Source organism: Podarcis melisellensis (assembly GCF_964234715.1).
Source record: "Podarcis melisellensis genome assembly, chromosome: 18".
Classification (NCBI taxonomy): Eukaryota; Metazoa; Chordata; class Lepidosauria; order Squamata; family Lacertidae; genus Podarcis; species Podarcis melisellensis.
In genome coordinates this window covers 12,967,680-12,982,236 of record NC_138536.1, presented here as the reverse complement: position 1 = coordinate 12,982,236, position 14,557 = coordinate 12,967,680, and the positions used below count along the sequence as shown (strand labels likewise).

The window sequence follows — 14,557 nt, the reverse complement described above, 5'->3', positions numbered from 1 at the left end:
TCTTCACTCCGCGCAGCCTTGAAGGTCCAGAGGACCACAAGGGCGGGCCGGATCCTTGTTCCCCATCGTCTGGTACGCACGCAGGTAGACTGCCCCGGGCATGGAGGTTCTGCTGCCCCCGCGGACCTCGGCGTGGCGAGCCCTGCCATTGGATCAGGGGCAAAGGGGGAACCCCCAGCAAGAGCCGGGCGCAAGGGCCGCTCTCCCGAAGCCGCCTCCCCTTCCGTGAGTCCGTCTAATCCTCTTGGACAGGCACCCAAGGGCGGGAGGGCGGCAGCGTCTCCAAATTTGGTTCCCACCGAGAACCGAAAAGTGCGTCACTCTGCAGCCCATTGACTTTGTTTTGGAAAAGGCTCCCGCTGAGACAGCTTCCAATTTTTTATTTTATTTTTGCCCCAGGCTCAGGACAGAGGAAGAAAGAGAGAGAGCGCGCACTTCTGTTTTCCAGAGAAGTCTTGGACGCTGTCCTTTGGCACATGCAGCAGCAGAGGGGGGAGAGATGGACGGCAGGCACCCCGCCGTTTGCAGATGGACTCTCTCGCTCTCTCTCTCACTTGGGGTGGGGCGCTCTGGGGAGCACGGAAGAAAGAACATTTAAGGGCACGTAGGCGCCACGGCCCCCTCTCGGCTGTCTGTCCCCGAGCAGGCAAGAAATGCAGCCTTAAAAGCCCTTGCAGGACATGTGCGGGGCTTTTTAAAAAGTAAAAATCAATCAAGGACCAGGCAGACAGAGGTGGAATTGCAACCGCACCCCTGTCCTTTGGCGGTGCTTTGTGCCAGCTGGGCACAGGCAGGCTCTGCCCTGCTCCTAGAATCATAGGATTGTCGAGTTGGAAGGGATCCCAAGGGTCATCTAGCCCAACCTGCGCAGGGCAGGAGCCACAGCTAAAGAATAATCAAATGGCAGAGTTGGGTTACTGGCTTTCCTCAAACAGTTTGGCAAATGGGTTTATGAGGTTCTTATTTTTATTATGCATTTTGTTTTTTTTTATGTGTTGTGATTTTATGATGTGAACCACCCTGAGTTTTAATGGTATCTGGCAGTATACAATTTTTAACAATAACAGTGATAATGATAATAATAATACAAAAAGAGGGACCCCCCTCAGAATTGGCATGCCGTCAGCTCCTGAAGATACACAAACACACCTGTGTAGAAGCCAGCAGTCACCTGAGCTAAACTTCTTCTGGTTTTATTGTTTTAACTGGGTGTTCTTTTTTTAAAAATAGTTCTTACTGTCAGAGAGTTCTTCTTGGTATTTTGTTGGAACCTCCTTCCTCATAGCTTGAAGCCATTGGATTGGGTCCTGCCCTCTGGAGCAGGAGGGAACAAGCTTGCTGCCCCTTCCCTGCGACAGCCCTTAAGATATTGGAAGATGGCTATCATATCTCCTCTCAAGTCTTCTCTTTTCCAAGCTAAACATATCCAGCTCCTTCAATTGTTCCTCATAAGGCTTGGTTTTCAGACCCTAGTTGCTCTCCTCTGCACATGTTGCAGCTTGTTAACATCCATCTTAAATTGTGGTGCCCAGAATTGGACACAGTATTCCAGGTGTGGTCTGACCAAGGCAGAATAGAGTGGGACTATGACTTCCCTTGATCTGGACACTAGACTTCTGTTGAATAGCATTAGCTTTTTTTGCTGCTGCATCACACTGTTCACTCATGTTGAGATTGTGGTCCACCAAGACCCCTTGATCCTTTTCACATGTACTACTAGTAAGCCAGGTGTCCCACATCCTATGTTTGTGCATCTGGTTCTTCCTGCCTAAGTGCAGGAGCTTTACATTTGTCCCTATTGAAACATGTTTTGTTAGCTTCGGCCCAGTTCTCCAATCTGTTATGGTCATTTTGAATCCTGATTTTGTCTTCAGCAGCATTAGCTCCCCTTCCCAGTTTGGTGTCTGCAGATGACACCAAATGAGAGAGAAGGAAGAGGAGGAGAAGGAGAAAAAGGTGAAAGAAAATACTGGTTTTATAGTTGTTAATTTCCTAGCACTCATTTCAGCACCTAAATAGCATATAAATCCTTTTGTCTTAGCCTCTGTGTGCTTCCACGTGACGCTTTCCTGGGTTACTCAGGCACTGCACATGTTTGCATAGTTCATTCAGTGCCTACACCTGTCCCTCATCAAAATGCCATCCCATATAATTCCCACCATTTAAGGCAGAATCTCTGTTTCCATGGAAAATCCTGTAAGTTGAGAAAACAAAAACAAGACACACACACGCCAGTGCAAAAAGCAAGCCCAGATTATTATTATTTTAGCACTCTCTCTGTCCAGGGGGGTCTCTGCCTGCCTGAGCAGGGATAAATTGGCCCCGAAGGGCCGCGTGGAGGAGCCCCCAATGATCCCAAATCAAGGTTTCCCCATTGCAGGTTTCCTTTGCTTGCTTTGAGGAACATCATGTCCTGAGCCAGGACATGAGCTATGTAGCTCAGTGTTGCCCACACAGGCTGGCAGACGCTCCCTAAAGGGCTTTCCAGGCTCAGGGCTCTTCCTTCCTTTCCCAGTCCTGAGAGAATCATGGTATCGTAGCGTTGGAAGGGACTTGGACAAATAGGAGAGGAGACAAGATATAGGAGAGCCCTCTTCCAATACACCCCGGAAATGATCTCTTTCAGCTTCTGCCTTCTGGAAGAAGGTCCAGGGTTATAAAGACTAGGACTAGCCACCTGAAAAACAGTTTCTATCCAAATGCAATTTTGGTTTTAAACACAGTGTAAGGAGTCTCTATGGGAATGTATTGTATTTTGAAATTTGGGGTATCAGAGTTTTTAGGGGGCTAACCAGGTTGGGATAGCTGGGGTAGCAGGCTTGTTGGTTTTAATGTCTTATGTAGATTTCCCCCCCAATTTCATTGTTCTGTATGGGACAATGACAATAAAGATTATTGTATCGCAGCATGAGCACAGCCTGACTCACGGGGAGATGTGGCCTCCTCCTCTTCCTCTCCCCTTTTCTCCCTGAGGGTGTGCCTGAAAAGCAAGGGCCGGCAGGCAGAGGGGGGAGCTGGGAGCATCCTGGTCGGATGCCAGTCCCAGGAGGGAGGGCAGTAACTTGACAGAACAGCTGCCAGGTGACCCCTGCCTTGCAATAAGAGGGATGAAAGGGAACTGGACTGGGGCTGATGGCAGCTCCTCACCTTCACCTGCCTCTGCCAGTTCAGGTGTCCCAGCCAGTCTGTGAGGCAGGAACTGTCCTGGGGGCAACCCCACCATGATGTTGTGCTGGGGGGGCAGGCTTGTTAGAGCAAGGAAACATCTGGGGAACTGCTCTTCATACCAGACCTAATGAGGAGGGAGCCCATGGCAGATGGAAGGCACCCGAGAACACAGAATTCATAGAGAGGGATTTTTCTTTCCATGGCTGGTGTGGCCGGCCTCTTTTTGCAAACACATTTAATTTATGTTGCTTTTAACATGCTAGTTTGTCATAGAATCATAGAATGGTGGAGTTAGGAGGGACCCCGAGGGTCATCTAGTCCAACTCCCTGCAATGCAGGAATCTTCGCTAAAGCCTCCAGGACAGAGGGCCACCCAACCTCTGCTTAAAAACCTGCAAGGAAGGAGAATCCATGAACCGCTTTGAGTTGCTTTTAATTTTTCTTGTGCTATATTCTTTAAGTTCTCATGCTGTAAGAGAAGAACTCCCCTCCCTCCACTTTCTCTGGGCCATGCATAGAATTGCAGAGGAGGAAGGCACCCCCAGGGTCATCTAGTCCAACCGCCTGCAGGGGGGAATCTCAACACATTGCTTCTCCCCTGCCTTTTCTCTAAGCTAAGGGGATGCTGCAACTTTTCCTCCTGGGGGCATCTCTCCATCCCCTTGATCATTTTGGATGACCCATTTTTTAACCTTCCCCCATCTTCACATCTCCTTTTTGACAGGAGGTGACCAGAACGGCACACCATCTTCCATAACGGCATCTTGTGACTGCCAGTTCTATTCCTAAGGACCTTCTCTTTCTCTCCCTCTTTTTTTAATGCTGACGGAAGGAGAATCCAGCTCTGCGGACAAGTCACGCTTTCAAGTGCAAAATGCTTCCTTGGCAGTAATTTATGATGACTGCAGGCCACAGGGTGTGGGTTTTTGCCTTCTTTGGTTTGGCCAGTGGGGGGGGGCAGTGTGTGCATCCACAATGAGAGACGTGGTCTCTGTGCATGTTGGACATGTGCAGACGCCCAGGCTCTCCGTCGGGGTGGTGGTACACCTCACAGCTGCCTGGTACCTTGGACTGCCACCCAGTGCTCACATTTCCTATGACCCTCCTTGGGGGCTGTGGCTGGGTGGGGAAGAGGCCTCCCTTCCCAAACAGCTGTGGGGAGGAGGGGGCTGCTTTGGCTGCCTTCCAGAGCTGCAGGGCTCAGTCCCAGCTGTGGTGACATCAGTTCCTGGAGGGGAAACACTCAGGAGAAAGGGGGGGCAGACCCACACCTTTTGCCTCTCCTGGGAAGCCTTTGAGCTGCACCCTGTTCAATCAGGCTCCTCCAAGCCCTCAAATGCCTGCATCAGTTCACAGGGGGACAATTCCTCCCCTCCTAAAATCCTTCCAGATGTTTTGCAGATGCAGCAGGAGGGATAGATTTGTGGGAAGCAGGCAACCAGGCAGCGAGTTGGAAGGGAACCCCCAGGGTCATCTAGCCTAACCCCCTGCAATGTGGGAATCGCAGCTAAAGAACTGCAGAATGGCAGGGTCGGAAGGGGTCCCTGAGGGTCATCTAGCTCAACCCACTGCAATGTGGGACTCAGAGAGGCTCAGCAGGGGACCAAAGGATATGTGTGTTTGTGTAGTGTAGGAAGGAAGGAACACACACCACTTGCAGAACTGCTCTCTTGGCGCTGAAACTGTACGGAAACAGCTGCAGCCGTGATGGGCTTTCCGAAAGGAGGACGTTTTGCAGAGATGGTTGGAAGCGATCAAGCAGGCAGTCTTGAGGGCCCTGCCAGGCCCCTGAATGGAAACCCAAACAATACATTTAGTTTTGGGCAAGTAATAATAGGGTCATAGCATTGGAAGGTACCCTGAGGGCCATCTAATCTCACCCCCTGCAAGGCAGGAATCACAGCTGAAGAATGGGTCAGGGAAGGGGAATTTCCCCTTTGGAAAACCCACAACTGCTCATCAGGGACAGCGCTGGGCCCGGTGGGGTAGTTTCCTATGCCTTTCTTCTCCTATAGGATGCTCAGTGCTAGAGATGGAATCACACCTTGTAGGGCTGGATGGGACCCCCAGCCCCCTGCAATGCAGGAAGACCAGCTAAGGAATCCCTGGCAGATGGCCATCCGACCTCCACTGAAAAACCTCCGGTGGGTAACAGAATCATAGAATTGCAGGGTTTGAAGTACTTCCAAGGCTCATCTAGTCTAGCCTCGTGCAATGGAGGACTCCCAGCTCAAGAATCGCTGGCAGACGGCCACCCAAGGAAGAAGAGTCCACCACCTTCCAAGGGCGTCTGTTCCTCTGGCAAATGGCTGTTAAATCTGTTGGCTCACATCTTTTCTTCCAGAGCAGCAGAAAACCAGCTTGCTGCATCTTCCACAGGACAGCCCTTCAGATATTTGAAGGTGGCTCCCATTTCTCCTTTCCAAGCTAAGCATCCCCTGTTCCCTCAATTGTTCCTCATCCAAACCTGGATGGGCCAGGATGTTGTTGAAAAGATCAACAGCCCCCCCAAACCCCCCTCAGCCTGCCAAATGCACACAGATAACAATTTGGGACCACTTTTTCCAGACTGTCAGTATTTTGCAGGTGGGATTGCAACAACATACCTGCTCATTCAGGATGTGCAATTAAAAAGAAGTTTTTCCTTCCTGCTTCAACCAAACCACATTTCTCTGCCTCCCCCACCCACCCCCCAGCTTGAGCTTTTTGCAGAATTTTGGGGAAATGCCCTGGAAACAGCAAGAGAAACTGGCTCAACTCAGTCCTGTGTAACTTCCCCATAGACAAATCAGAAAGAAGGTGCAATAGATTGAGATCTCCCTTTCACCTCCCCATAACTTTCTACAGGCAAATCAGATGGAATCTGATTGTCTGGGGATGGTGAAAATAGAAGCATAGAACTAGAGTTGGAAGGGACCCTGAGGATCATCCAGTCCAGCCCCTGCAATGCAGGGATTTAGGCAGTAGGGAGATCGGAACTGCAACCTTGGCATTGTCAGCACCACGCTCTAGGTCAGTGTTTCCCAACCTTTTTTGGGCAAAGGCACACTTGTTTCATGAAAAAAATCTCGAGGCACACCACCATGCCAGATGGGGAAAGGTCACTTTTTACTTATGTAAAAAAAAAAAAAAATAGTAACAGCATAGAAGGTAATGGTTAGGCTAGCATCCCTCTTCCAAATATGCTAGGTTTTTATTTGCAGGGACTGTTCTACATGGGAAAGCATTCAGCACTGTCATTCTCCCATCTGCCATCTGAATTGGTACTATTCTGGGTCAACTTACTCTGCTGCATGTGTAGATGAAAATGGCACCAAGTGTGGGGGGTTTTGGCCCTCTCTGAAGTGCTTCTCTGCAAGATATGGTAGGATGTGTTACACAAGTAAACACTTGCAGGGTATGATAAAGAGAGCATTCCAAGAGTGACTTGGGATGCTATGAAGATGCTGCAAAAGTGGGCATGTGATTATTGCACGCCTTAAGCTAATGCTGAATACCCAAGAGTGTACAACTGGACTGCTGAATCCTAACTGGGTGTACTGAAAAGATGCTGGATGAGACCCAGACCAATAGTACCTGCAAAAGCAGCGTTATTAAAAGCAGCTTTCCCTTTGAACATCTCTTTGTTCAAAGTGCATCTGAAAGCCTAATGACCCACTGGTTCCTTAGGAGTGAGCTTTAATGCAAGGATTTTGATGTTAATCCATGGATCAGGTGTGTGTGTGGATAATCGCATTGTTGGACAGTCCTTTCTGCCTGTTGGCCGTTAGCCAACGACCCCCTCCTCCGCCTGAATGAAATGTGCCCCGTGGGAGCGTTGGGACATCAGAACCACGAGTTATAGTTATCAGGGGCGCCGACTTATAAAAAATATTGGGGGGGCCCATACCGGGGTCCTGCCGCTGGTTCGCTCGGGTAGCCGGGAGAACGCAGTTCAAGGTGGCGGTGTTGGGGAGAGACCCTCGCTCAGGGCGCCACGAGACTTGGCGGCCGGCGGCCTATCTGGGGGGTTTTGGAGCATATTTCGGCGGAGCGATTGGGGAGGAGGGGGCTTGTTGCCGGATTCTTCAGCTGGGCCGGAGATCCGCTGCTGGGGGTCCCTGGGCCGAGTTGTGAGCACGGCCTGCTGAAGGGAGATCCAGCCGATTGCGCGACGGGGACGGCCGGGGCTCTCCGGCTAGGGCGCGCGGCTGGCTGGCTGGCGAGGGAGCAGGTGGGGAGGAGGCGGGGGTCCTCACTCTCTTAGGAAACGCACCCGCGCGCCCGATTGCCACGAAGTCCGAAGGGTGCGTGTGTGGAATTAAAAAGCAAAAACGAGATACGGGCAGGGCAGGCAAAGAGTTTTCCGCAAGAGGATGGAGGGCAGGTTGAAGAGAAAATCACTCAGGATGAGACAGTCAAATCAGCCATGATAAAATGGGCTCAGGATATTGGGTATAACATCATGTTTGAGGACTGGGAAAGGTTATGGACCACCGGAATGAAATTCACGGCATGTAATGCCTTGAAGGAAAATATTATGAAAATGATTTATAGGTGGTACATGACCCCAGTCAAGCTTGCAAAAATATATCACCTGTCTGATAATAAATGTTGGAAATGTAAGGAGGCTGAAGGGACATTCTTTCACCTCTGGTGGACTTGTCCCAAAGTGAAGGCCTTCTGGGAAATGATCTATAATGAGTTAAAAAAGGTATTTAAGTATACCTTTCCCAAGAAACCAGAGGCCTTCCTCTTGGGCATTGTTGGCCAGAAAGTGTTAAAGAAGGATAGAACTTTCTTTATGTATGCAACTACAGCAGCAAGAATACTTATCGCAAAATATTGGAAGACACAAGATTTGCCCACACTGGAAGAGTGGCAGACGCAATTGATGGACTACATGGAACTGGCTGAAATGACTGGCAGAATCCGAGATTTGGGAGAAGAAACAACGGAAGAGGACTGGAAAAAATTTAAGGACTATTTCCAAAAGCAATATAAGTTGTATGAATGTTAAAAATTTACACGATTCGGAAACTATAGCTTCAGCAATTAGATTTGGGAAACAGGAAATTATATTTTAAGTAAGAAAAGGTCAAAATCTAAGGTAATACTATGTTTAATTTAAGATATAAGTAACTGATGAAAAGTATGTTAAATTTAGAGGTATAGTATTTGAAAAGTACAAAATAAGGTACGAAACAAGGTAATAATTTGCTGATATCTTTATTATAAAGAATGCAGGGTAAGGGAGATGCGAGGAAGTCCAGTTAGTTATATAAAAAATGTGTTGAATGGTTGGTTTTCTTTTCTTCTTTTTCTTTTTCTTTTTTTCTTTTTCTTGTTCTTTTACTTTTTTCTTCAGTGTATGTTTCTAACTTTGTATTTGAAAACTTTTCTGGGGTGCAGGGAAGTCTCAGAGCCGGAGGTTGGGGAAGGGACCCCCTTTGCTCTGCCCTCTTTGCTCTCCCGTCTTAGATTCGCATGGGGGTCCCCGCCCGAGCTTGCCTGGCCACCGGGCCACACAAGGGCCGCGCTCTACGCGGCGCACCTTGCTAGCCGCGCAGCTGTCCTCCGCGGCTGCGGAGCGGCCCTGCGCCGGTGCCCAGCCCCTCTGGGCGCCCGCTGCGCTGCCAATGACAAGCGGGCGACGTCGCGGGCAGGGAAGGCGTTGCTTTCTTTCCCGATCCTTCATCCTCCCAGTCTTCCAGCCCTTTTTTGGGTTGGAAGCTCGTCTCGTTCACCCTTCTCCTTTCTTCACCCTGCGTGCAATTTTCCTCCCTCGTCTCCCTCCCCATTTCTCCTTCCTGACTGACTGACTGACTGACTGACGGGCTCGGGCTTCGGCTCGGGCTCGGGCAGCCACAGCATCGGCGGTGTTGGCGATCGGCGGCGCGGGGGGATGGCCCTCCCGGGGGAGCCGGCGCTGCTCAATGGGGTTGCCAAGGAGACAGGCCGGCCGCCCCCCGCCGCGCCGGTGCCCGTTATCGAGCTGGTGCGCGCCGGGCGCCCTATAAAAGCCGCGGACGCGCCAAGCTCCCTCTCCCGCCGCGCAGGAGCGATGCCTCTCTCTGGCTCTCCCTCCGCGCAGGCTGAGGGAGGGAGGGAGTGGCGCGTGTGACCCGTCTCTGCTGGGAGACCAAACCCAGCGAGGCAGAGTCGCGCGGAGGCGCCCAGGCAGCGCTGCCGGCTGCGAGGAGGAGCGCCAGGCAGCAGCAGGAGGCGTGGCCTCTCCTCGCCGCCCCGCCTCTTGCCGCCGACTCGCCCGCTTCCCTCCAGGCAACATCTCGCGGCACACCAGGCAACGTCTGGCGGCACACTAGTGTGCCGCGGAACACCGGTTGGGAAACACTGCTCTAGGTGACTGCACTTGGTGATGGTGGTAACTGTTAACGGGTAAATCCGAGGGCTCCCTTGGACAAAAACAAAGACTCCAACCAGGATTACTTGTAGCAAAACAGCAGCCTGTAGGCTTGGCCTTTATTGAGCTGTTGCAACAGGGTGCTCCCCTCACTTGCAGGAGAGAGGAGGGACCCAGAGAGATGGTGTGCAAGGCCTTATAAAGACTTTTGAAATTGCCACCCTGTAGATCAAGACCACCCCCAGAAACATCATACATACATCAAGAAAGGAGGGGTGTAACCTAAGACCACCCCTCAGATACATCACAGCTACATCACAGAAAAGGCGGTCTAAAACAGAAATTTGAATGTTGTTTATCTCCTGTCTGGCAGGTTCCTTGATTGGATTTCCTAGGTAGCCTGGCCAGTCTTTTGTAATGATAAATACTTAGTTCCTGGGCCAGGTCACAGGCTCACACCCTATTAAAACACAGACATGCCCTTAAGACAGGATTTGTGAAGGAAAAGGCAATGGGGAGGCTTTTCCATTTTGACCTTGCAGAGAAAAGATTTGGTCAGTTTAGGAATCAAAATGGTTCCAGGCTGTCCTTCCTGTGCTGATCTATGTATGTGCTTGGTTGGTACACTTATGAACATTACCATATATCTAAGACCAAAAGAATTCCTATCACATAAAGATAATAAAATATATTTTGTGTCCTGCCATCTGACTAGGTTGCCCCAGACACACAGGGACACCTTTAAAGCACATGCAACCCCTCCTCAGTGAATCCTGGGTGAGGTTTGCTGAGGGTGCTGGGAGCTGTAGCTCTGTGAAGGGGCAAACTACAGTTCCCAGCATTTTTGGTTTGGGGGGGGGGTGGAGAGGGAATGTATGATGCGAACACAGTCTGCAAGTGTCCCAGCAACAAGAGAGTGGGTGGGTCCCTTTCCACTGTCTCCCATCTCTGGTGCTGGGGTGCCCCCTAGAGGCACACAGGCTATACTGGCCTCCCGTCATGGTCATTGGATTTGAGGAGGAGGGCTTTTCCAATCACACACTTAACAGGGGGGTTGGCACTCTTGTGCAAGACCCACTTCCGGGCAGGGGGATGCATCCAAACTGTCACAGGGAAAGGGAAATGAAGAAAAGATCTCCTGGGAAGTGTGGGATAACAATTACTCAGTGCAACATCCTCACAAACAAATCAAGATGAGTCCTCAAGGAGACACCAAGGAAGGGGCCTGATGCAAGTCTGACTATGGCTCCGTAGAGCCTGCTGGCAGCACCTTTTGCATGCCAAGCAGGGGTTCCATGCCACTCTCACACTAACCACCTGGCCTCGGTGGTTAGGGTGGGACCTCGGGTTAAGAATTTAATTCTGAAGGTCCGTTCTTAATCTGAAACTCTTCTTAACCTCTTTAGCTAATGGGGCCTCCTGCTGCCGCCGTTGTGCAATTTCTGTTCTCATCCTGAAGCAAAGTTCTTAACCCGAGGTACTATTTCTGGGTTAGCAAAGTCTGCACCTGAAGCGTCTGTAACTTGAAGAAGTGTCTGTAACCCAAGGTACCCCTGTATTCATAGAATCATAGAACCATGCAGTTGGAAGCGGCACCCGAGGGTCCTCTAGTCCAACCCCCTGCAATGCAGGAATCTCAGCTGAAGCATCCATGACAGGTGGCCATCCAAGCTCTGCTTAAAAAGATTTCTAAGCATTCCTGCAGCAACATTGATGTTCACTGCTCTGCTCTGGCCCCATTCTGATGTTTTCACTGCAGATGCAGCTCTTTCTATGTGCTTCTCTCATTCACTGTTTTTCAGCCACTCACCTCTTTGCATGCTTGGGGGTCCGTATTGCCATGTCTAGGGGCACAGAGAAGGCTCTGCTCCTCGTTGGCTGACATCCTGTGTGGGGCACGGACTGCTCCCCAACATGCCTGGGATAGCTCAGTCATCCACAGATCTCTGGGAGATTCCCGATGGATAGCTCAGCCCGTATGGTTTGAGTCCCTCATGGGGCAAAATATTTCTGCAGGGGAATCTCTACACTTCTTTGATTCTATGATCCCAGCAAAGCAGCAGGTGCTTTCAATATTCTTTCGCAGGACACTGGACTGTCTTCTTTGCTTCATGCAACACTTTGAAACTTTGTCTATTGTCTCTGAGTTCTATTGGGAGTCTTTTGAATACGAAGCAGAGAAAATTCATAACCAAAGAAATAAACGGTCCACAACTCTGGTTATGCTCTCTATGTAAATGGGTCTTCTTGGCCATGATTGTCCACTTTAATGCCTAGTTTTAAATAGAATAATAGAATTGCAGAGTTGGAAGGGACCCCCAAGGGTCATCTAGTCCAACGCCCTGAAATGCAGGAATTTCAGCTAATGCATACATGACAGATGGATTGTTTTTGCGTTCTTAGCAGTTTTTAATTGTCTTATGTGTAAATTGTCTTGAGACAGTGGCTTAGAAGGTAATAAATTGCACAGAAATGGATGAACGCAAATGATCTGCCTCTGGAATTGTGGTATAAGATTAAGGAACCTTGGTATCTTTGGTAATCACAACTTTATTGTATTATGGGAAAATCTCAATAAAATAAATCTCACCAGGTAAAAATAACTTAGGAGACCTTGCAAATGGGGAAAGGTTAACCCACAAGATTTGCATGATGAAAGACTCAGGAGAACCATTTTCTGCAATTGGGTGGGACTTTTAAAATCGTACGTTTCAAATAAGGACCTGCACGGCTCCCAAAACAGAAATACCGTCCTCCTAAATTACGTGTTCGTTTACTATCCTTTTGTAGAATTATTTATCGTAGAAACATCTCTCTGACGGCCTCCAATCAATAAAGGGTTAACGAAGGAATGACTAATACCTCTGTCCAGGAGGGGGCGCAAGTGCCGCATCAGCCTCAGCCACAGGCACCATGTGGGTCCATCAGTTTACAACAAAAACAAAAACACATAATAATTTCACATCCAATTTTTCACAGATTATTTCTTTTCTGGACTTCCTTCAGCTTTTCCGTAAATCATCCATAGTCATTATTTAAGTTACGCATTCCTTAGGTTTGTATTGTCATTATTTAAACCTTTCTTTTTCTATTCCCTTTAAACAATACTTCTCAAATTTCACAGTGCTTCTTTAAATCCTTCTAGCGTTATCTGTCCCTCATACTTTCCAGATATTCCACAAATTTTCCCCAGTCCTCGATGAACTTTTGGTCTCTTAAATATCTAATCTTCCCAGTCAATTTATCCAACTCAGCATAGTCTAACAGCTTCAGTCTCCATTCTTCCACCGTCGGTATTTCCTGTTGTTTCCATTTCTGGGCCAGTAACACTCTTGCAGCTGTCACTGCATACTGTATTGGAAAAATTTACAGTCCTTTCTCTTTATCTCATTTCCTAATATTCCTAACAGAAAGGCCTCTGGTTTCTTTATAAATGTATATTTTAATATCTTCAATTCATTATATATCCTTTCCCAGAAGCCTTTCACTTTCTTATATTCCCACCACATAGGGTAAAAAGAACCTTCTTTATCTTTACATTTCCAACACTTATTACATGTTTTATAAATTTTTGCTAATTTTACCGGTGTTATGTACCATCTATAAAACATTTAATAACATTTTCTTTTAACATCATACATGCTGTAAATTTTAAATTTTCTTTCCATAATCTTTCCCAATCCTCAAATTGTATATTGTAACCAAAATCTCTGGCCCAATGTATCATTACCGACTTAACTTCTTCATCCTTCAAATTCCATTCTAGCAATAACTTATACATTTTGGATAAAATTTTACAGTCATTATTTATTATTTCTATCTGAAATTTTGAATCCTTGTCTGCATAACCACATTCTTTGATGTCTTTCCTAAACATTTCATTTATTTGAAAATAATGCAACCAGTCATATACATGTTCTTTAACCTGTTCATGTGACTTTATTTTCCATTTTCCTTCTTCTTTAAATAACAATTGACCATATGTGATCCAATTGCCTTTCATATTAATTTTCCTTACACTCATAACTTCTAATGGAGATAACCAGTGTGGTACTCTAGGTTCTAATAGGTTTTTATACCTATCCCAAACTTCAATCAAAGGACCTCGGAAGATGTGGTTCTCAAAACCTTTATGGATTTTCTTCTTCTCACACCATAGGTACGCATGCCATCCAAATCTGTTGTCGAACCCCTCTAGGTCTAACAATTCCTTATTTTCTAATTTTATCCATTCTTTCAGCCAGCAAAGGCATCATGCCTCATAATATAATTTCAGATCAGGCAGGGCAAAGCCTCCTCTTTCTTTCAGATCTGTTAGTAACTTAAATTGAATTCTCGGCCTTTTGTCCTGCCAAATATATCTTGAAATCGCTCTTTAAAAATCCTATTCCCCTTAATTATGGGGATAGTCTGAAATAGAAATAACATCTTTGGGAGCACATTCATCTTAATTGTAGATATCCTGCCCCAAAAGGACAGTTTCATTCTTCACCACACCTCCAAGTCCTTTCTTATTCCATTCCATACTGGTTCATAGTTGTTCTTAAATAAGTCTATATTTTTAGAAGTTAACCATATTCCTAGATATTTCACCTTTTTAACCACTTCTGTCTCTGTTTGCTGTTGCATTATTTCAATTGCACTTTGGTCCATGTTCTTCGAGATCATTTTCGTTTTCTTCTTGCTTAGTCTAAAACCTGCCACTCCTCCAAACTGTTCAATTTCCTCCAATACTTCTTTTGCTGTACTTGTTGGATCTTCTATCATTATCACCAAATCGTCTGCAAAAGCTTTGATTTTATATTCATTTTGACCAATTGTCCATCAGCACCCCACCCACCACCCGACAGTTTATGGGGGGAGAAGTCCCTCCCAGCCCAGAAGGCGAAACCCCCGCCCACCTCTGGGCAGACAAACCCTTCAACTCAGACCTGGCGGAACCTGGCTGGGACGTCGCCTGGGAGACTTTGGGGTTCCGCTGCCCACGAGTGGGGGGGCACCTACCTGGACCTCGCCTGTCCGTGGACTTTTAGGGTGCTGGAGCAG

The 14,557-nt window shown here is 47.9% G+C and overlaps 1 long non-coding RNA gene across 2 annotated transcripts; it reads left to right on the top strand.

Moving 5' to 3' along the window:
• Positions 1-215: 215 nt before the first annotated feature.
• Positions 216-11,998, top strand: LOC309361028. Of its 2 annotated transcripts, none has more exons than XR_014164310.1 (3): positions 216-1,956; positions 5,184-6,180; positions 9,511-11,998. It is a non-coding gene; the product is annotated as an uncharacterized lncRNA (long non-coding RNA). The 2 variants fall into 2 exon arrangements; XR_014164311.1 differs by lacking the exon at positions 216-1,956 and adding an exon at positions 4,008-4,084.
• Positions 11,999-14,557: the final 2,559 nt, after the last annotated feature.